This window comes from Drosophila santomea, chromosome 2L (assembly GCF_016746245.2).
Source record: "Drosophila santomea strain STO CAGO 1482 chromosome 2L, Prin_Dsan_1.1, whole genome shotgun sequence".
NCBI classification, from domain to species: domain Eukaryota; kingdom Metazoa; phylum Arthropoda; class Insecta; order Diptera; family Drosophilidae; genus Drosophila; species Drosophila santomea.
The window spans coordinates 26,705,145-26,727,912 of record NC_053016.2 but is presented as its reverse complement, the minus strand read 5'-3'; the positions used below and the strand labels follow the sequence as shown (position 1 = coordinate 26,727,912).

General features: G+C 40.5%; 1 protein-coding gene and 1 long non-coding RNA gene across 2 annotated transcripts in view; both read left to right on the top strand.

Annotated features, from left to right (window-relative positions):
* LOC120444328 (lachesin) overlaps positions 1–22,768 on the top strand; it is a 278,432-nt gene that overhangs the window by 108,552 nt on the left and 147,112 nt on the right. The gene's annotated exons all lie outside the window — the stretch shown is intronic.
* Positions 8,143–8,602, top strand: LOC122756402. Its single transcript, XR_006356453.1, has 2 exons — positions 8,143–8,331; positions 8,387–8,602. It is a non-coding gene; the product is annotated as an uncharacterized LOC122756402 (long non-coding RNA).

Here is a 22,768-nt window from a genome sequence, read left to right as displayed (position 1 = left end):
TGCCACGAGGCTAGAGACTAGAGATTGTTTGGGGGTATGGAGGGGGATCAGTTGGTATTTTTTCCCTTAAAATATTTTTGTATTTTTGCCAGTCGGTTTTTCTTGGGTTTGTGAAAACTGCTGGTTTTGAGGGATTGATTGTAAGGGTCGTTTCTATGTACCTGTGGTCCGAGAAAGAGTGCTTATCTAGCCCCCTCCAGTGAGTTACTGTCTTTAATAGTGGTTTAGAGACGTGAGTTAGGTTTATTTACTTTATTACATATGAAGAGATTTGAACTAAAGATAAAGTTAAAAAGAGACTCACCGCGGTCGTTTGTGTCTGTACTTTCCCATTGTGTATGGTGGGCGTTAGCATCACAGCCTATTAGTAGGCCTATGTTTTGCTTTTCGCTGTCTTCTACCAGTCTCCTAACCAGTTCATCCGGTGGTTCTTGCCTTTCGTAGGCCATGTATGATGACAGCACTCGGAATGGAGATGGCTGACTGTCTGCATCGCTGTAATTATGGAGCAGAAAAATGCAAGGTGCTTTTTGGCTAGAATGCAGGCCCTTATTTTACCTTCGGTGGGAGCTGTTAGAAGCTTATATTCCTTAGTCCCTAATCCTGAAACCTTTCCTCCCACTTTCCAAGGTTCCTGGATTAGGACTGTGTTGACTCTATTTTCAGCCACATGGAGTTGAAGAGCAGCGGAAGCTGCCGTACTGTGGTGGAGGTTTATCTGCAGAAGCCTCACGGACATCTGCTGTGGGCATCTCCACCACGGTTGTATCGGCTCCGTCCTCGTCCGATGTCAATTGACAAGTCTGCGGAGGATTAAGGCATCGGTCGAGTAGCCGTCCTCGGTTTCCGATGCCTCGATCTCGGAGGCGATCTCCTCGATCACTCCTCCACTGCCTTCCTGATCCTTCTTGGCGGAGTCCGATTTGTAGACCTTTATGGTCACTGAGCTAAACCCGAAGTTTAGCTCCCTGTGAGCGGCCTCAATGGGAGCTAGGGACTTCTTGTTAAGGATGAGGATGGCCTGGTTTGTTGGCCCCTCCATTTCGACGACCTTCACCACTCGCCAGTCCGAGGTGGAGGTCGCTTTTTGACCTCTGTGGGCTTGGGGGCTTCCTTGCCGAAGTTTGGCAAAACGGATCTGGCCCATTCCACCTTCTTCATCCATTCAGCCGAAGGAGCCGTTTTCGATCTCTCCTGGCTGCGTAGGATTTGACCTGGAGATCGTTCCTCTGCGTAGGTGTATTTGCCTTTACCGGTTGCCACTGAGTGCTTGCCTAGGCTGCGCATGAAGGGGGCATCATGCCACTAGGGCTTGGAGAAGTTCCCATGGCGACGGCTTTGGGCGGCTTGCACTCAGTTCGGGGTTCACCCGAACCCGATCCTGCGGGGTTGGCCAGGCAGGTGGGCTCACTCGCCAACTTCGCTGCCTTAAGGATTGTCCGGCCAGACTCACTCGTCACAGACGTTTGGGTAGTTTTTTTGGGAGATCCTGACTCCTTTTTATTTATTTTTGTTGACTCCATGTGATTCCCACGAGTTGCGGAGAAAAGGAGGGTCCACACGGGCGGAGATCCGCGACGCCCGGGTAAGGCTTCTTAGAACAGGGGGTCGCCAGGTACCCTGAGCTCTCCGTTTGAGACTGAGCTATTTTGTGACCCGGGCCCTCAGTCAGGCTGACTCTCGGCACGGGTCGAATGACACCTTAGTCCGGCCCGGAACGCCCGACTACCATTTGCCAGCATCCTCTGGCAGGGACATAACCTTGCCAGGGGACCTGTTTCCAGCCGCCCTCGCGTAGAGAGTATAGTCTCACTTCCGGGTGTATGGACAATTTTTTTGTTTTTTTTTTTTCTCGCGAGTCTCACGGCCACACCTCCCGCCCAACCGACCGAGTGGCGCTGCCGTGTATCGTACGGCTCGAATCGCGGGAAGATAGACGCGATATAGAAGACAGTGAAGGACGAGGATATATATATATATACTAGTAAGATCTAAGAATATGTTAAATGCGTTAGTATAGATCGCTTTAAGAACGGCAGAGAGTTAGAATTAGAGATAATAGATAGAGATAGTCAGAACATAATACTCTGTAGGGATTATGCCACTCATAATTAGATCTACGTAGAGTTGAAATTAACGGTACGTAATTTCTAGTAAATCTGCTTGGAACAGTGAAGTTTAACCGACTAACCGAGTCGGGACTATCCACTTCACCACGAGTAAGGTTAAAAATAAAGACTGTTCCAAGCATCGTTCTACGGTTAGCTAAGGAGGGTAAGTTAATTAACATTAATCTACTTGAATAAGGAGGTAATCTAAGGTTTGCATACCAATTAAGGCGCCGTAAGGCAAAAAGTAAGAAGTTCTTTTGAACCGATTCGATGCGGTCCGAGTAAACTTCATATTGCTGACTCCAAACAGGTGATCCATACTCGAGGATCGGACGGACTAGAGAAATAAATAAGGTTTTGTTTATGTAAGGATCATCAAATTCCTTTGACCACCGTTTTATAAAACCAAGCACACCCCTGGCCGTATGGACAATAGACGAAATATGGTCTGAAAATTCAAGTTAAGGGTCCAGACGAAGACCAAGATCATCAACATGTGTTATTCTGTCCACAGAGCACCCACTTAGAGTGTAAGTCGCGTGCATTAGGTTGGTACGTGTAGTGACCAACTTAAACTTTTCACTGCAATAACACTTCAAGACACCCTCGCCCTAAATTATAGCAGCTTTTGTATAACCCAAAAAGTGAGAGAATTGTCTTAACCCAATCAGGACAGAATATGATCGTACGATTGAACAGTTAGGGAAAGGAAAGCCTATAGCAGTGACCACCGGCATGCAGCTTCCCAGAGCTTAATTCATTATCAGATAAAACCTCTTGGCGAACGCTCACAATTTTTGACGCTGCCCAATTAAACATCACATACACGTGGTGATATAATTTAATTATATATATCCAATCCAATAAAAACGAGAGGGATATTTCAATAAATTTCCGTGTGTGATTTGTGTGAAAGTGGAAAAAGTTTAACAAGAGCGATATAGTGAGTTCCCATTTCTAACCAAATTTTCATAGGGATTCGACCCCAAGGCGTAAAGAAGGCCAAGGCCTATATAAGGGCATTTGTTTGCTTTACAGTCGACTCTCTTTCTTGTATTCTCCGAGTCACACAAGGGAGCCACCAAGGTCCGCTCCTTTTTACCTTATTTATTAACGACTTTCCCTTAATAATAAAGCATTCGCGTGTACTTATGTACGCTGATGATGTAAAATTATGCCTGCAGTATAAGGACATTTCTCGCCATTTGGACTTACAATCCAATCTAGATAGTTTTCATACCTGGTGCCGTGATAACGTATTAAACTTAAAGGGCTCTAAGTGTAAAGTTATGACCTTTTGTTGTGCTAACTGAATGCACGCGACTTACACTCTAAGTGGGTGCTCTTTGGACAGAATAACACATGTTGATGATCTTGGTCTTCGTCTGGACCCTAAACTTGAATTTTCAGACGATATTTCGTCTATTGTCCATACGGCCAGGGGTGTGCTTGATTTTATAAAACGGTGGTTAAAGAATTTGATGATCCTCACATGACCAAAACCTTATTCATATCTCTAGTCCGTCCGATCCTTGAGTATGGAGTCCACAATACGAAGTTTACTCGGACCGCATTGAATCGGTTCAAAAGAAATTCTTACTTTTTGCCTTACGGCGCCTCAATTGGGATGCAAACATTAGATTACCTCCTTATAAATACCCATACGTCAATACCCGGCGAATATACGTTAGAAGGGAATACTCAAAGTGAACACCCGAAAGTGGATATCCGGGAATACTCGAACTGACTACACGAAAGCCAATACACGGAATAACTTCAGTCAAAGGAAAAGCGTCGAGGAGCGCGGATGCTATCAACCCTTAGAGTAACAGGAGGATTTTGGAAGGAACCAGGACCAATACAAGGAACACGCTTGAAGGAAACCCCAAATTCTACAAAAGTCTCAAGATGGGCGGCAAGGCGTCTAAAGCCTAAGACAAAACCGCCAATGTGATCAACACCATGCAGGTCGTCGACCACAAAGAGGAAATAGCAGGTGTGAAGCATACCCTGGAGTTTATCAGTGCCCTATTAATATTGCTGGCACTATTGAAGCTATTAAAAATGTACAAAAGATCAGTACAGCGGAGACGGGACCATCACCATACCCTGGAAAGAATCGTATTCAGTATCCCACAACCCCAATAAGTGCATAATTAAAACGTAAACGCCAAAACAAATAAACAATGAATTCGGTTACAAATTATTGGTGCACGAATGTATATGTCGAAGATTAAATGGTTTATTTGAAATACCCGCACCATCATTAATAGGGTTGTCGTTAATAGGTAGAGTTGCCTATGGGGTGAGTTCTAGAATTTACGATTGTCGTGCGTGTATTCGTGCGCACTGCGAGAAAGTGAAAGGAAAGCCTGTCAAATAGACTTACAAACGGAGAGTCTGAGACGAACGGCTGAGAAGTGTAACCGTGAATATTCGCCATCTAGAGGTTTTTCAACGCTAGTACTTAAAATCGAGAAAATAATGAACAATAACGAAAACGACTTATATATATGTATAACTCTATCACAATATATATGGCAACATCTCATCGCTCCTGATAAAAAAGGGGTAAGTTTGACGGAACCCTGTTTATTCCCTGCATATTTCTATATATACATATATTCTCGTGCTTATTTTATTTTTATGCTATTAGTAAATATAAGTATATTTTTGTAACAATGGTATCCGAAGGGTGTCAAATATGTACAGAAATATTTTATTGTTAGTCTCTTATGTATTTCATTGATGGAAATTAAATATTTTATGTTAAATATTGTTTTAAATAAAAATTACTTTTCAGCGGCAAGTATCAGTCTGTTTTTGTTATGCAAAAACAAGAGCACTCAGAGCGACGGTTGAAGTCGTGAATAGCCAAAAATGTTTGTTGGCGTGCGCACCGTTGCTTGGTATTGAATTCGATACTCCTCGCTAAAAACAATTATAGTCAAATTATTATAATCTTTGTATGCTAGCCTTCAATTTTTGTTTTACACATTATACATGGCACTAGCCAACAATTTATTACTCGATATTTTAACTACAACAAAATGAGTAGGTAAACATTTCCAAAAGAGGAGCTGACGCGAGAAGTGGAGTAGGTCAAAAACGATGACATAACGTTTGACGGACAACCTTGACAAAATGGGATCGTATTGCGCGGCCCGCGACGATCCATCAGGCATCCGGACGCATGAAGGGGAGGGAATGTGGCCGAAACATTGCCCGATCGCTTTACAATCAAGCTACAGCTTATGGGACTGCTGACTGAAGAACGGTACGAACTCTTATAGGCACTACTAATATTTATTCTCGTTATGTTGGAGAGGTTACGGGCTTACCAAGATCCCACGACCGAAAATCGACGAGCTTACGCTGCCATCATGGTGCCTTAACATCGGATGCCCCTCCCTTGGCCTGAGTCCTCACCCAGGACATGGGCACATGGGCAAATATCAAAAACAAATCCTGAAGTACTATTCTCTAACTCGTCAAGACGCCCAGAGTCTATACTCAGCAATAACAAATAAACAATTGACAGCGCCCTGAAAATTAGCAATCACAAAGTCACATAAATCTGTTATATATATCTTTAGCCACTTCATAGCGATGACGGTGGACAGATAAGACCTTAATCAGCATTTAACTTCTTACTTCAAAAAGATAATTATTTATAATTTTTCTATTAGAAACTAAAAAGTATTAATTAAAAATGGTCAACAAATCATTGACTCACTCGCTATCTAGAGATAAGCGTGATTTTGAGGAGATGAGACTACTACAGAAATTAATACCTCTTGGAAACAGCTCGTTGTACAAAAAATTGTCATTTGCATTCCCAAAGAAGTTTTTGTTTCAAATAGCAGGCATGAAACGTAAAGTAGTTGCTTAAGCATCCACAAGCTAGACGGCTGATTTTGAATCTGCCTAAGGTTGTGACAATTTCCCTGTCGAACAAGTCTCTAAGCAATAACCGATTTAAAGAAGAGAAACTTATGATGAATCAAAACTTGTCCACAAATATGCCCTATATGTAACCAGCTATATGTGTCCCGGATAATAACAATGCCCACATCTTCGAACAGGCCCTGAATTCGTGCGCTGGTGAGAATAACTCTAGTATTCGCACCTCTAAATTCGGTGTATCACAGACAGTTGTGATGCTTTCCGTGGTCCGAAGGACCGAATGTCAAGAAAAGTATAAAATAAACTCAGCTAGAGCCTGCCTAGTCACTGTAGAGATGTAAGAGATGTTACAAAGTTTAAGATGCCAAATTTTTGGGTACTCCAAAAACTATTTTCTTCAGAATCCAATTTGTGGTAAATGTGCTGGATCCCACTAATGGTTCTATTTTGACAGTGACAAATTATTGCGTTTTCATTGTGGTGGTGACCATGCTTTAACTGACAAAGTCTGCCCAGTAAAGGGTAAAAAACTAAGAAAGCTAAGAGCAAATTCTTTAATAATTCAATTTCGTAATCCGTACTAATTAAAGTTCCGTTCGCTTCGCGAGTGAATCTTTTGTGATAAGTGCATTATTTTAATAAATTAATTCAATCTGTTCTCTTTCTGTCTTTGCGTTTTGTACCGTGCGTTCTCTCTTTCGTGCGTTGTCCGTAGAGCTCTTTTGTGTTGTTTTTGTACTTAACTGCACGGTGCACCCGCTCTCTCGCTCTCCCACACAAAATCCTAAAGGGCAGACTGCGCTCTTGCGGTACATTTTCTGATTTTGTCTTTTGGTACAGTGGTCAAAACCCTTATGCGCCAAACTAAAGGTGGCTTGAAAGGACTGATCAGCAGTTTTGGCGTGGCTAGAGATAGTTTTCGTCGAGCTGATGATCTTCTTTCTGCGCTTGATTCACAATTTAATAGCCTCTAACTATTAGAAGAATCTCCAAAGCGCAAGAAAGCCGCTGGTGGTAGGCTGCCTAAGGGGAATGCCCCGCAACCTTCGGCAAGTGATCAACAGGACTCCACAGCTGATCAGTTGACGATCGCAGCAAACCCTCAAATGTTGCTTAGATCGGCAGCTAAAAAAGATTCGGTGCAATCCGATCAATCGGTTGTGGAGGGAGTCCAGCCTGGGATTGCTACAGATTCCGTTTTGTCCGCACTGGTTTCTCAACCGGTGATTCCACCCGTCCCGAATTGTTTACCACCACAAAGAAATATTGAGTCCGGACTACCGGCTCAAGTTGGCACTTCAGAAATACAACCTGCAGTGCCAAAACCCCTCTCGGTGGTTCCACTAAAGAAACAAATTTTTGTTTCTCGGCTTTCCCCTGATCAAACATAATCTGATGTACTGTCTTATATACAAGACAAAATAAAAGCCGACAACATAAAAGTTGTAGTAGGATAGATACCCTTTAGGCCCACAGTAGCATGTATGTATCATGTAGTAGTTTAGGTTAACGTATGAAGCCCATGGTGGCAGAGAGAAGTATACGATCATATCCCCGTTATAAGTAAGAACTATACTGTTGTCCCGCTCTTACTTATAAGCTAGCTTTAAGAGATAACAATGTACATACACCTAGCTCTCACGCATACAGACACGCATGAGAGAGCATAAGAAAAACGAAGAAGCAAAGCGCGGCATTCGGTCGCTGGTTCTTGGAGAGTAAAGTCGATAATAAAGGAAAGCTTAATTAAGCAAAGCGTCGCACCGGAGTTGGTTCAAGCGTTTACAACATCAGAAGTGGTCATTCCTCACTATGCCTGACACCATATTAAATCAATTCTCGGTGCAACAACTAAAAAAATGGTTGGGAGCCCTTGGACGCCAAACTTCCGGCACTAAAGCGGAGTTGATAGGGCGTCTCCAAGCCATTTCTCCGGAAATACGTGGCGATCCACCGTCAAACAACGGATCAGCAACGGATGGAGCTGCATCGCAGCTAGCACAACGAGAGCTGCAAGAAGGAGACACACCAGCGACCCCGTTAGACGCGCAATCGGCGGCGTCAGAGACCCTAGAAAGTATGGATTTGGAGCAGTTATCGCTAGTGGAAGCCTGATAATAGTTCGCCAAAACGCCTCTTTGAAGGAGGTCCAACTAAGAAGGATTTGCGTTGCGCCAACTGCAACTCAAAAGGACACTTCGCCAAGGAGTGCCTGAAGCCAAAGAGAGAGCCCGGATCCTGCTACGCTTGTGGAGCGTTCGGACACTTCGTCGGACAATGCCCGGAGCGCAAGAGCGCCAATATCAACAATTATGTAAGGCATGTTAAGATTTTTTTTCACAGTAGCTATAAAACCCCACTAACTACAGAATGCCTCATAGACACCGGGAGTCCAATATCATTTGCAAAACTAAGCAGTATATCCAGTGAAGTCAATTTAGAGTCTGCTGCTGAAAACTATTTCGGGCTAAATAAAAGCCAACTAATAATACTCGGAAAAACCTTATGTTACATTACAAAAGAAAGAATAAAATGTTATTTTGATTTATACGTAGTTCCAGACGGGTCTATGAGTCATAATGTAATCCTTGGACGAAATTTTATGGAAGCTTGCCAGCTTAAACTGGATCCAGATACTTTGGGAAGGATTACGGTTAACCCATTAAAGGAGGAAAAAGTTAGTACCTTAGACAATGAGACAGTAAGCGAGACAGTTAGTAATACAGTTAGGAATACGGTTAGTGATACAGTTAGTGATACAGTTAGTGAGACAGGTTATGAAACAGTTAGTAAAACAGTTAGTGAAACAGGTTATGGAACAGTTAGTATAGCAGATATCGAAACGAGTAGTAAAACAGTTAATCCTGCAGTTAGTAAAACACTGAACGAAATAGTTATTCCTTTAGGCAGCGTTACAACGGATTCCGCACTTAGTCAGAAATTTTATAACACAGTTATGCCGTTATGAAAAAGCAGTTAGGGAAATCTTTAGCATTGATTACGAAGAGGATGAGTAAATGAATTACATATGCGGCGCAGAAAATTACCGAGCCTTAAACTGTCAATTGAAAGAGATTATTAAAAGCAACTACTTAGATGTTAGAAAGCCTACCGAACCTCTAGTCAGATGTGAAATAAAACTATGTTTAGAAACGTCAAAACCATTTAGCTGCGCACCAAGAAGACTTGCCTACTCAGAAAAGGAGAAATTACAAAAATTGTTAGATGAATATATGAAAGAAGAGATTATACGACCTAGTGAATCCGAATATGCTTCGCCAATAATTTTAGTTTAAAAGAAAACGGGAGACATACGACTATGCATAGACTTTAGAAAACTTAACAAGATATTAATCAAGGACAATTATCCGATACCGCTTATCGATGACCTCTTAGACAAACTAGTTAACAAGAAAATTTTTTCGAAACTTGATTTAAAAAACGGTTATTTTCATGTATTTGTTAATAAGGATTCGGTTAGATACACCTCATTTGTTACACCGTTAGGTCAATTCGAGTTTCTCAGAATGCCAATGGGGCTAAAAACTGCATCGGCAGTGTTTCAAAGATTTGTAAACAAAATTTTCGAGGATCTCATTAGGGACAACAAAGTAATTGTATACATGGACGACATCATGATCGCCAGCAAGGACACGGAGGAACACTTAAGAACCTTAAAGGAAGTGTTTCTCAGATTAGCTCAAAATAAATTAGAATTAAGAATGGATAAATGTGAGTTTCTTCAAACAAATATTAAGTATTTAGGATTCATTATAAACGGCGAAGGCATTAGGGCAGATGATAAAGGTATAGATGCCATACAACATTTTCCAATTCCAGACAAGATACAATCCGTTCAAAGTTTCCTAGGTTTATGTTCATACTTTCGTAGATTCATAAAAGATTTTTCAACATTAGCGAAACCGTAATACGACCTCTTGAGAAAAGACGAGAAATTTAAATTTGGAGAAAAAGAAATGAGCTGTTTTTCTACGCTCAAGGAAAAGTTAGTGCAGGCGCCGGTTTTAGCCATTTATAATTTCAAAGACGAGATAGAGCTGCACTGTGATGCAAGCGCTCTTGGCTTCGGTGCCGTATTATGTCAAAAGAAAGAGGATGGAAAATGGCACCCCATATTTTATTTTTCAAAACGTACAACAGTCGCTGAGGCAAAATATCACAGTTTCGAACTGGAGACGATGGCAATTATTCACGCACTGAGACGATTGAGAATATACTTGTATGGAAAACGCTTTAAAATTATTACTGATTGTAATTCACTTACTTTAACACTGAATAAGATTGAACTTCACGAATAGCTAGATGGGCGTTAGAGCTCCAAAACTACGACTATGAACTTATACATAGAGAAGGTAAAAGGATGCAGCATGTAGATGCTCTTAGTAGATGTACGAATATCATGATAGTAGAATATTTATAGAAAATATAATTTATAGAAAATGTAACGACGGCAGACTATTATTTTATGTTCCCACAGACATGGAAGATCATATTCTATATAAATATCACAATGAGATCGGACACATAGGTAGAGACAAAATGTTAGATATAATTTTGAAATCTTTTTGGTTTCCCAATGCCAAAGACAAATGTTTAGGCCATATAGAAAATTGTTTAAAATGTGTTGCGTTCTCCCCTAAGACGGGTAAGGAGGGATTTCTGCACTGAATTCCAAAAGGTAGTCAACCGTTTGAACTAATACATATCGATCATTACGGCCCAGTCGTCTCGGGTAGTTCCAAAAACATATTTTTGTTGTCATCGACGGTTTTACTAAGTTCGTACGTTTATACACTACAAAGACCACCAACACAAGAGAAGTCATAACAGCTTTAAAAGACTATTTTAGAGCATACAGCAAGCCTAGATGCATTATTTCAGACAGGGGAAGTTGTTTTACATCTAAGGAGTTTGATGATTTTATGTTAGAGTTTGATGCTAAGCATATGAAGATTGCGACTGGATCACCACAGGCGAACGGACAGGTTGAAAGAGTCAACAGAAGTTTAGGTCCAATGATAGCGAAACTGGTAGAACCAGAGAAAGGTATATATTGGGATACAGTATTAGATAAAGTGGAGCACGTTCTAAATAATACACAACACCGCAGTATCAAGCAAACTCCAAGCAAAGTGCTTTTTGGTTTAGAGCAAAGAGGAAAAATAGTAGACGAATTGAAAGAAAAACTAGAAGAATTAGATAACACTCCAGAAGATAGGGATTTAGAGAATTTACTGAGAATGGGAATAAATGTATTAGAGCAAGACGGACAGACTGTTGCTGAACGTGGTTATTTGTGCTGCTTGTGGCAGAGCCAATGGGAAGTTTGCTGTAACTATTAGTCTATTAAATTTGTTTTGACTGTGGCGCAGAGTGCTCCCTGATTAAGGATGAAATTAGTAATAAGCTATCTGCTAAACGCATAAACAATATTAAAATGATAAGAGGCAGTGTGTGTAGTACATTGCAAGTCTTGAGCGAAGTCCCCATTAACGGAAATACTATGGAAATATTATTTCATGTATTCTCGAATGACCAATTGGCGAGTTACATTTCGATAGGGCGAGAAATACTTCAACAGGGCTTTTGCGTAGTTTTGTGATCTGATAAGTTTAAAGTCTTTGTTCATGCCGAACAGCTTAGTCCGGCACCCCGCCAGCAGAGCATCGCTGTTGGCGGAATGTTCTTTTTGACACGTTTCGGAAGTGGGGCACGAAGCCGCCATATTAATATTGGAAAATCACTCAAAAATAAACACCGACCAGAGAAGGACGAAATCCAATGTATGCATCCTTTCCCATTTATGTTTCATCCAACCATCAACCAATCCAATAAAAACAACAAAAAAAACTGATCTATAAACTGATGAAGGCACAAGCTATGTTGAAGGATAATATCCTATTCATTGAAACAAAATTGTCGATATTCAACAATCAGGAAACGGATCTCTTTGAAGTAATCCCAATACCACTGTGGACAAACGGAACAAACGGACAAGAGGATTCGACAACATGGCTTTGCGAAAGAAATTGGGCATGGAAAAACGCAGATGATCACTCTTGCGAAATATCTCCATTGAATCCAAGCAAACCAAGCACTCATGCGAAATGATGGAATTCCAAGGGAATTCGTTCATCAAAGAGATTAGTGGATCCAGCCGTTGGCTATTTAGACTGTTTCGGAATACAACAGCTAATATAAGATGCAACGAACAGCATCAAGTTATAAGACTGCCCAATCAAGGCATTATACAACTACTTGCAGGATGCACAGCAATATTAGGGAATACAACAAAAATTACTCCTCAAAAAGTAATTTCAACAGCGTCTGAAATGTATATCTTTCCCAGTTTACGAATAATAGATGACAAGGAGACATGGAATGAACTGCAAAATCTTAAAATGCGCATCAAGACTCTGAAAAATAACAAAGTACACATTGATGACTTGATTTTCCACACGGCAAGCGGACACTCGGCTCTAGGGTTGACAACGATTATCATAATTATAATGGTCATTTATATCCGGAGGCAACGCATAAATGAGAGACAACTACTGGCCGTACATTTTCCTCCCCCGGAGAATGTCTAAAGATGTGTTTAGACATGATAAGTAGACAAACTATAAATATGTTCTATTTATGGACTGCAATAAACATGGCACGGGACAACATAAGTGGCAACTACAGATAAGTACGATTGCAGAGATATGATCACGCGGGAGGTGATTAGCGCGGTCATAGGCCACTCACATAGATTTAAGATAAATCTCACCTGCATTGACCGACGCAGACTGCAGCGTCTTACAAGCGCTGCATTATATAATTAGATGATAAGAACCTATGTAAGAATGAATAAAAGGCGATGGCTTTGCAGTAGCGAGTCAGTTAGATTTAAACACCCGAATTGAACTCATTAAGTGTACGCATTAGTTAATAGTGTGAACAGTTATTGTTTATTTTCACATACACGAAAGCTTCCACACACACGACAAGCACAGACGATTTGTTGGACCGGCAGATAAGAACCGGCTGCAGCCAACACTAGCGACGAACATATCCACAAACACAACTCCGTTCTTGATTTTATTCTGATTCGCATATATCGTCTCAATAATTGGACAAACATCCACGCTTATCCAGCGTCCCACATCGACAATCATAGTCCAGCGTGATCCAGCGCCCTCAAATCTTTTTTTCTCAATCGATAACAACATTTATTCCGATTATTGTGTATTCCGCGCTTAATCCAGCGACCCCAGGTTTTAAATAAAACGATAACATAATTTGTTACGATTACCACTTTTTTTCAAGCGTAATCCGGCGCCCCTTGCCTTTGTCTTAATTGATTAATTCCGATTATTAATTTTTTTTTGATTTTGTCTCTCGCTCAATACAGCGACCCCGGTGTTTTTGTTCCGATTGTCACATCCTTTTTACGCGTTGTCCTGCGCCCCCACACCCTGTCTAAATTGATGCGATAACTTGGTTCTTAAATTACTTTTGTGCGCTTTATCGAGCGACCCTGTATAACTCTAAATCAACAAACCTTGGCTTTCGATTATTTTGGGTGTCCGCTTTATCTAGCGACTCCAGTTATTTTTTCCAAATACGGAAAATTCCGATCGATCCAACTGGTCGCACGCTTATCCAGCGTCCCAGTATATAAGTTGTTTCGATCTTGGTTGCACGCTTATCCAGCGTCCCAATATATAAGTTGTTTTCGATCTTGGTTGCACGCTTTATCCAGCGTCCCAATATATAAGTTATTTCGATCTTGGTTGCACGTTTTATCCAGCGTCCCAATTATAAGTTGTTTCGATCTTGGTTGCACGCTTTATCCAGCGTCCCAATACAATAAGTGTAGTAGGATAGATACCCTTTAGGCCCACAGTACCATGTATGTATCATGTAGTAGTTTAGGTTAACGTATGAAGCCCATGGTGGCAGAAAGAAGTATACGATTATATCCCCGTTATAAGTAAGAACAATACTGTTGTCCCGCTCTTACTTATAAGCTAGCTTTAAGAGATAACAATGTACATACACCTTGCTCTCACGCATACAGACACGCATGAGAGAGCATAAGTAAAACGAAGAAGCAAAGCGCGGCATTCGGTCGCTGGTTCTTGGAGAGTAAAATCGATAATAAAGAAAAACTTAATTAAGCAAAGCGTCGCACCGGAGTTGGTTCAAGCGTTTACAACATCAGAAGCGGTCATTACTCACTATGCCTGACACCATATTAAATCAATTCTCGGTGCAACAACTAAAAAAAGTTGGGAGCCCATGGACGCCAAACTTTCGGCACTAAAGCGGAGTTGATAGGGCGTCTCCAAGCCATTTCTCCGGAAATACGTGGCGATCCACCGTCAAACAACGGATCAGCAACGGATGGAGCTGCATCGCAGCAAGCACAACGAGAGCTGCAAGAGGGAGATACCAGTGTTGGAAAGGAGACCGCTAGCAGTGATGATCAACGCCAGAGTACAAATGTAAACAAACTCTTGGAATCGCCAGCAGCAGCGCTTGCCTTGGCAAAAGAGGTCACCATGGAGTACGACGGCAGCGTGTGTGTGCATAATTGGGTCACACAGTTCCAGAACATCGGCAAGATCTACAATTTGGACGACGGCTGCTTGCATATGCTTCTAATTGCCAAGCTGAAAGAGAGTGCACAACGTTGGCTGCACGCAAACACCACGCGAATTCTGGAGTCAACCGATCAGCTGTGTAAGCAGTTAATTATGTCATTTGGGGTCAAAATGTCCAAAGGAGAATTGAGGAGCGCATTCCAAAAGCGGGAATGGCGTTCAGAGGAGAAATTTGCGGCTTATTTGATGCTGGCCAACGGCATCAACATCGATCTGGAGGAACTCCTGGAAAACATTATCGAGGGAATTCCGGCACCAGCGCTACGCAATCAGGCTCGCATACAGTGCTTTTCCGAACCGATGCAGGTTTTGAGAGCCTTCTCGGAAGTACGTCTGCCAAAGCACAAGCCTGATAATAGTTCGCCAAAACGCCTCTTTGAAGGAGGTCCAACTAAGAAGGATTTGCGTTGCGCCAACTGCAACTCAAAAGGACACTTCGCCAAGGAGTGCCTGAAGCCAAAGAGAGAGCCCGGATCCTGCTACGCTTGTGGAGCGTTCGGACACTTCGTCGGACAATGCCCGGAGCGCAAGAGCGCCAATATCAACAATTATGTAAGGCATGTTAAGATTTTTTTTCACAGTAGCTATAAAACCCCACTAACTACAGAATGCCTCATAGACACCGGGAGTCCAATATCATTTGCAAAACTAAGCAGTATATCCAGTGAAGTCAATTTAGAGTCTGCTGCTGAAAACTATTTCGGGCTAAATAAAAGCCAACTAATAATACTCGGAAAAACCTTATGTTACATTACAAAAGAAAGAATAAAATGTTATTTTGATTTATACGTAGTTCCAGACGGGTCTATGAGTCATAATGTAATCCTTGGACGAAATTTTATGGAAGCTTGCCAGCTTAAACTGGATCCAGATACTTTGGGAAGGATTACGGTTAACCCATTAAAGGAGGAAAAAGTTAGTACCTTAGACAATGAGACAGTAAGCGAGACAGTTAGTAATACAGTTAGGAATACGGTTAGTGATACAGTTAGTGATACAGTTAGTGAGACAGGTTATGAAACAGTTAGTAAAACAGTTAGTGAAACAGGTTATGGAACAGTTAGTATAGCAGATATCGAAACGAGTAGTAAAACAGTTAATCCTGCAGTTAGTAAAACACTGAACGAAATAGTTATTCCTTTAGGCAGCGTTACAACGGATTCCGCACTTAGTCAGAAATTTTATAACACAGTTATGCCGTTATGAAAAAGCAGTTAGGGAAATCTTTAGCATTGATTACGAAGAGGATGAGTAAATGAATTACATATGCGGCGCAGAAAATTACCGAGCCTTAAACTGTCAATTGAAAGAGATTATTAAAAGCAACTACTTAGATGTTAGAAAGCCTACCGAACCTCTAGTCAGATGTGAAATAAAACTATGTTTAGAAACGTCAAAACCATTTAGCTGCGCACCAAGAAGACTTGCCTACTCAGAAAAGGAGAAATTACAAAAATTGTTAGATGAATATATGAAAGAAGAGATTATACGACCTAGTGAATCCGAATATGCTTCGCCAATAATTTTAGTTTAAAAGAAAACGGGAGACATACGACTATGCATAGACTTTAGAAAACTTAACAAGATATTAATCAAGGACAATTATCCGATACCGCTTATCGATGACCTCTTAGACAAACTAGTTAACAAGAAAATTTTTTCGAAACTTGATTTAAAAAACAGTTATTTTCATGTATTTGTTAATAAGGATTCGGTTAGATACACCTCATTTGTTACACCGTTAGGTCAATTCGAGTTTCTCAGAATGCCAATGGGGCTAAAAACTGCATCGGCAGTGTTTCAAAGATTTGTAAACAAAATTTTCGAGGATCTCATTAGGGACAACAAAGTAATTGTATACATGGACGACATCATGATCGCCAGCAAGGACACGGAGGAACACTTAAGAACCTTAAAGGAAGTGTTTCTCAGATTAGCTCAAAATAAATTAGAATTAAGAATGGATAAATGTGAGTTTCTTCAAACAAATATTAAGTATTTAGGATTCATTATAAACGGCGAAGGCATTAGGGCAGATGATAAAGGTATAGATGCCATACAACATTTTCCAATTCCAGACAAGATACAATCCGTTCAAAGTTTCCTAGGTTTATGTTCATACTTTCGTAGATTCATAAAAGATTTTTCAACATTAGCGAAACCGTAATACGACCTCTTGAGAAAAGACGAGAAATTTAAATTTGGAGAAAAAGAAATGAGCTGTTTTTCTACGCTCAAGGAAAAGTTAGTACAGGCGCCGGTTTTAGCCATTTATAATTTCAAAGACGAGATAGAGCTGCACTGTGATGCAAGCGCTCTTGGCTTCGGTGCCGTATTATGTCAAAAGAAAGAGGATGGAAAATGGCACCCCATATTTTATTTTTCAAAACGTACAACAGTCGCTGAGGCAAAATATCACAGTTTCGAACTGGAGACGATGGCAATTATTCACGCACTGAGACGATTGAGAATATACTTGTATGGAAAACGCTTTAAAATTATTACTGATTGTAATTCACTTACTTTAACACTGAATAAGATTGAACTTCACGAATAGCTAGATGGGCGTTAGAGCTCCAAAACTACGACTATGAACTTATACATAGAGAAGGTAAAAGGATGCAGCATGTAGATGCTCTTAGTAGATGTACGAATATCATGATAGTAGAATATTTATAGAAAATATAATTTATAGAAAATGTAACGACGGCAGACTATTATTTTATGTTCCCACAGACATGGAAGATCATATTCTATATAAATATCACAATGAGATCGGACACATAGGTAGAGACAAAATGTTAGATATAATTTTGAAATCTTTTTGGTTTCCCAATGCCAAAGACAAATGTTTAGGCCATATAGAAAATTGTTTAAAATGTGTTGCGTTCTCCCCTAAGACGGGTAAGGAGGGATTTCTGCACTGAATTCCAAAAGGTAGTCAACCGTTTGAACTAATACATATCGATCATTACGGCCCAGTCGTCTCGGGTAGTTCCAAAAAACATATTTTTGTTGTCATCGACGGTTTTACTAAGTTCGTACGTTTATACACTACAAAGACCACCAACACAAGAGAAGTCATAACAGCTTTAAAAGACTATTTTAGAGCATACAGCAAGCCTAGATGCATTATTTCAGACAGGGGAAGTTGTTTTACATCTAAGGAGTTTGATGATTTTATGTTAGAGTTTGATGCTAAGCATATGAAGATTGCGACTGGATCACCACAGGCGAACGGACAGGTTGAAAGAGTCAACAGAAGTTTAGGTCCAATGATAGCGAAACTGGTAGAACCAGAGAAAGGTATATATTGGGATACAGTAATAGATAAAGTGGAGCACGTTCTAAATAATACACAACACCGCAGTATCAAGCAAACTCCAAGCAAAGTGCTTTTTGGTTTAGAGCAAAGAGGAAAAATAGTAGACGAATTGAAAGAAAAACTAGAAGAATTAGATAACACTCCAGAAGATAGGGATTTAGAGAAGATTAGGGGCGAAGCAGAAAATAATCAAGGAAAAGCTCAAGAGTATAACAAAACACAATATGATAAGTCCGCCAGAAAGCCTTCTGAATACAAAATAGAAGATTATGTAATTGTAAAAAATTTCGACAGCACAGCAGGTATTTCTAGAAAATTGATTCCAAAATGTAAAGGTCCATATATGATTTTCAAAATATTGAGAAACGACAGATTCTTATTAAAAGACGTAGAAGGTTTCCAGGTATCCCGTAACCCGTACCAAGGTGTCTGAAGCATTCAAAACATTAAACATTGGATAGGCAATAAGAAAAATAAACGAACACACAATTAAACACTGTTAACAAGGTCAACAAACATATATAGTACGTGCAATTATATAAATATTTAAGATATATCATTATATATGTAACTACAGACAAAAAAATGTAAACCATGATCAGGGGATCAGCTAGTCAGGACGGCCGAGTTTTAGTAGGATAGATACCCTTTAGGCCCACAGTACCATGTATGTACCATGTATGTATCATGTAGTAGTTTAGGTTAACGTATGAAGCCCATGGTGGCAGAGAGAAGTATACGATCATATCCCCGTTATAAGTAAGAACAATACTGTTGTCCCGCTCTTACTTATAAGCTAGCTTTAAGAGATAACAATGTACATACACCTAGCTCTCACGCATACAGACACGCATGAGAGAGCATAAGAAAAACGAAGAAGCAAAGCGAGGCATTCGGTTGCTGGTTCTTGGAGAGTAAAGTCGATAATAAAGGAAAACTTAATTAAGCAAAGCGTCGCACCGGAGTTGGTTCAAGCGTTTACAAAGTGGAAAACTTTAACTTTTCTTATGCTAGGGACATCTCATCTTTCAAGATAACTGGGAATTAAACTTCCCACAAGTGGCCAGATCACTGCCCCATCCTCCTCTACTACTTCTACTTTTTTATCTTCAAAAAACTAAAATCTAGTCTCACTATCTGTTATCAAAATGTAAGAGGCTTGTGTAGTAAGCTACCTAATTTGTATTCTAACAGCCTTTCCTTTGCATCCCATATTATTGTGTTTACAGAGACTTGGTTAAAACCGGAGATACTTAACTCCGAAGTTTTCCCAGGTATGTACACAATATACAGGCATGATCGTCCCTCCAGGCGGGGAGGGGGAGTCCTAATTGCTGTTAGGTCTACCCTCACGTCAGAGGAGGTACTTTTTGACGAGTTCCGTAACTTAGAATTCTTATGCGTAAAGCTGTCATTTTCTGATAGCTATGTTTAGCGTGCTCGTACATTCCGCCGTCTTCTGAATTCCCTGAATATATTATCCATTTGTCCCCTATCCAATCCGTTTCAAACAGACTGTCCGATAGGGACCAACTAGTTGTTCTAGGTGACTTTAATATACCAGGCACTAAGTGGTCCACAGAAGAACAGTCGAATATTCTCCTGCCTATAGCACAGCATGACTTTATTGACGGCTTGCTTGACATATCGTTGTCGCAAATTAACTATGTTTTGTTACAAGTCCTGAAAGTGTGTTTCTGACTAGAGTAGCACCTCTTAGTCAACCAGAAGATCCATACCATCTAACTTTCGAGGTGACAATCGACACAGGTACCGTAATAAAAGAGAGGCCGGATAAGTCAACCAAACGAATTCCTTGTTTTCGTAAGGCAAACTTTCGGAGGCTAAATCTTTTTATATCTGGCTTTAATTGGTCCGATCTATATTCTTGCAGCATAATGGCCGATGCCATAGATATTTTTTATACTGCAATTAAATCATTTTTCAACTCTTGTGTTCCGATGTACTATCCGTCTACCTCTAACAAACCTCCTTGGTTTAATAAAGAGTTGACACACCTAAGAAATGTTAAGTCCAGACTTTATATAAAATTTAAAAATACCGGTTCTCAATCTATATTTTCTAAATATGTAAGTGCTCGGTTAAATTTTACCGTGCTTAACGCTCAGTGTTATAAGAATTATTTAAACCGTTGTTAGTTCCAGTTCGCACAGGATCCCAAACAGTTTTATAATTTCGTTAACACTAAGCGCAAAACAACCAGTTACCCTTCCTCGCTATTTTTTGAAAATACTTCGGTAACATCGGATCAGGCAATAGCCGAGCTATTTGCCAAGTTTTTTCAAACCACATATTCTACGTTACCTTATTCTGAACGGCCTTACTCTTACGCGGTATCAAAGTCAAATTTAATATTCTGTCAAACTTTAAACGAAAGCTCACTGCTTTATGATCTTCAGCGAGTTAAGCCTGTCTGTTCGCCAGGTCCCGACGGAATTCCTGGCTGTGTGCTTAGATTCTGTGCGGAAGCCTTGTGCAAGCCTCTACTAAAACTGTGTAACTTATCTCTGGAATCTACACAGTTCCCCCAAACATGGAAGGAGTCCTTTGTGATCCCTCTCCATAAAAAAGGCAGCAAATCGGATGCAACCAATTACAGAGGAATCTCCAAATTGTCTGCTATCCTTAAGCTTTTTGAAAACGTTTGTAGGTCAATTATATCACCATGTCAGCATGGGTTCATGAAACGCAGATCAACAACTACTAACCTTCTGGAGCTAACCTCCTTCGTAGTACAGGGATTCAAAAATAATCTTCAAACAGATGTCAATTATACAGATTTTAGTAAAGCATTCGACTCTGTTAATCATTCACTTTTAATAAAAAAAACTTGATTTATTAGGTTTCCCTGTTGATCTCCTAAATTGGATTCTAAGTTATCTGAATGGCAGGACGCAACGGGTCCTCCTTAAAAATGCTCTTTCTTGTATTCTCCGAGTCACATCCGGCGTCCCACAAGGGAGCCACCTAGGTCCGCTCCTTTTTACCTTATTTATTAACGACCTTCCCTTAATAATAAATCATTTGCGAGTACTAATGTACGCTGATGATGTAAAATTATGCTTGCAATATAAGGACATTTCTCGCCATTTGGACACAATCCGATCTAGATTGCTTTCAAACCTGGTGCCGTGATAACGTATTAAACTTAAATGGCTCTAAGTGTAAAGTTATGACCCTTTATCGTGCCAACTCAATGCACGCAACTTGCACTTTAAGTGGGTGCTCTTTGGGCAGAATAACACATGTTGATGATCTTGGTGTTCTTCTGGACCCTAAACTTAAATTTTCAGACCATATTTCGTCTATTGTCAATAAGGCCAGAGGTGTGATTGGTTTTATAAAACGGTGGTCAAAGGAATTTGATGGTCCGTACATGACCAAAACCTTATTTATTTCTCTAGTCCGTCCGATCCTCGAGTATGGATCACCTGTTTGGAGTCAGCAATATGAAGTTTACTCGGACCGCATCGAATCGGTTCAAAATAACTTCGTACTTTTTGCCTTACGGCGCCTTTATTGGGATGCAAACCTTAGATTACCTCCTTATTCAAGTAGATTAATGTTAATTAACTTACCCTCCTTAGCTAACCGTAGAACGATGCTTGGAACCTTGGTTAGTCGGCTAAACTTCTCTGTTCCGAGCAGATTTACTAGAAATACGTACCTCTAATTTTAAATCATTATAGATCTAATTATGAGTTGCATGATCCCTACAGAGTATTATGTTCTGACTATAATAGATTGTATCCTATTATCTCTAATTCTGACTCTCTGCCGTTTTTAAAGCGATCAATACTAACATACTTAACGAATTCTTAGATCTTACTACTATATACATATAGTTCCTCGACCTTTACTGTCTTCTATATCGCGTCTATCTTCCCGCGATTCGAGCCGTACGATACACGGCAGCGCCCCTCGGTCGGTTGGGCGGGAGGTGTGGCCGTGGGACTCGCGTGAAAAAAAAAAAAAACCAGGGGTTATCATAAAATGGCAACACTGTTAAGCTAATAAATTCAAATTACTACTCAGGCGGATTCCTCCCAATATTTCATACACTGACAAAGCTCGATCCAATGGGGCTCAACTTCGCTCAAATAAGGCTAAGCAGTCTCAGAATGAATTAAAATCAATACATTACCTTAGCTTTGGAAAAAAATATTGAAAAATAACATTGGAAACCGTCAATCTGGATATTACTGCAAGAATGGACAAAATGTTTAAATTAGTGAGTCTGAGTCTTTTTCGAGAAGTGGCCTAGCTTCTCTTAATCGGGTTGTGGAACGCACGAGGGCTAGCGAGAAACTTTGAGAATCTCCAAATCTTCCTAAACGTACATGTATAGATGCCATGATTGTCACTGAGTCTGCACCTTTCACCACGCCTACCATCATTGCCCGTTCGTCCTTGTGCCACTTCCTTCAACCTCCCAACGCAAAGAATGACCGACAAATAGCGATAGTTCAGCTGCAGACATCGTAGGGAACTGTTGAATTCGCAGCTGTGTTCCCCCCAATCCCCTCAACCTCCCAACGCAAAGAATGACCGACAAATAGCGATAGTTCAGCTGCAGACATCGGAGGGAACTGTTGAATTCGCAGCTGTGTACCCCCCATTCAATGAACGATTGTTCAAATCTGGCATTGTGTCCCAACTAGCTTTGCTGGGCAACAAATGTGTAGCAGGTTGGTCATTTTAGTGCAAACACGCTTGGTGGGGCAATTCTAGAG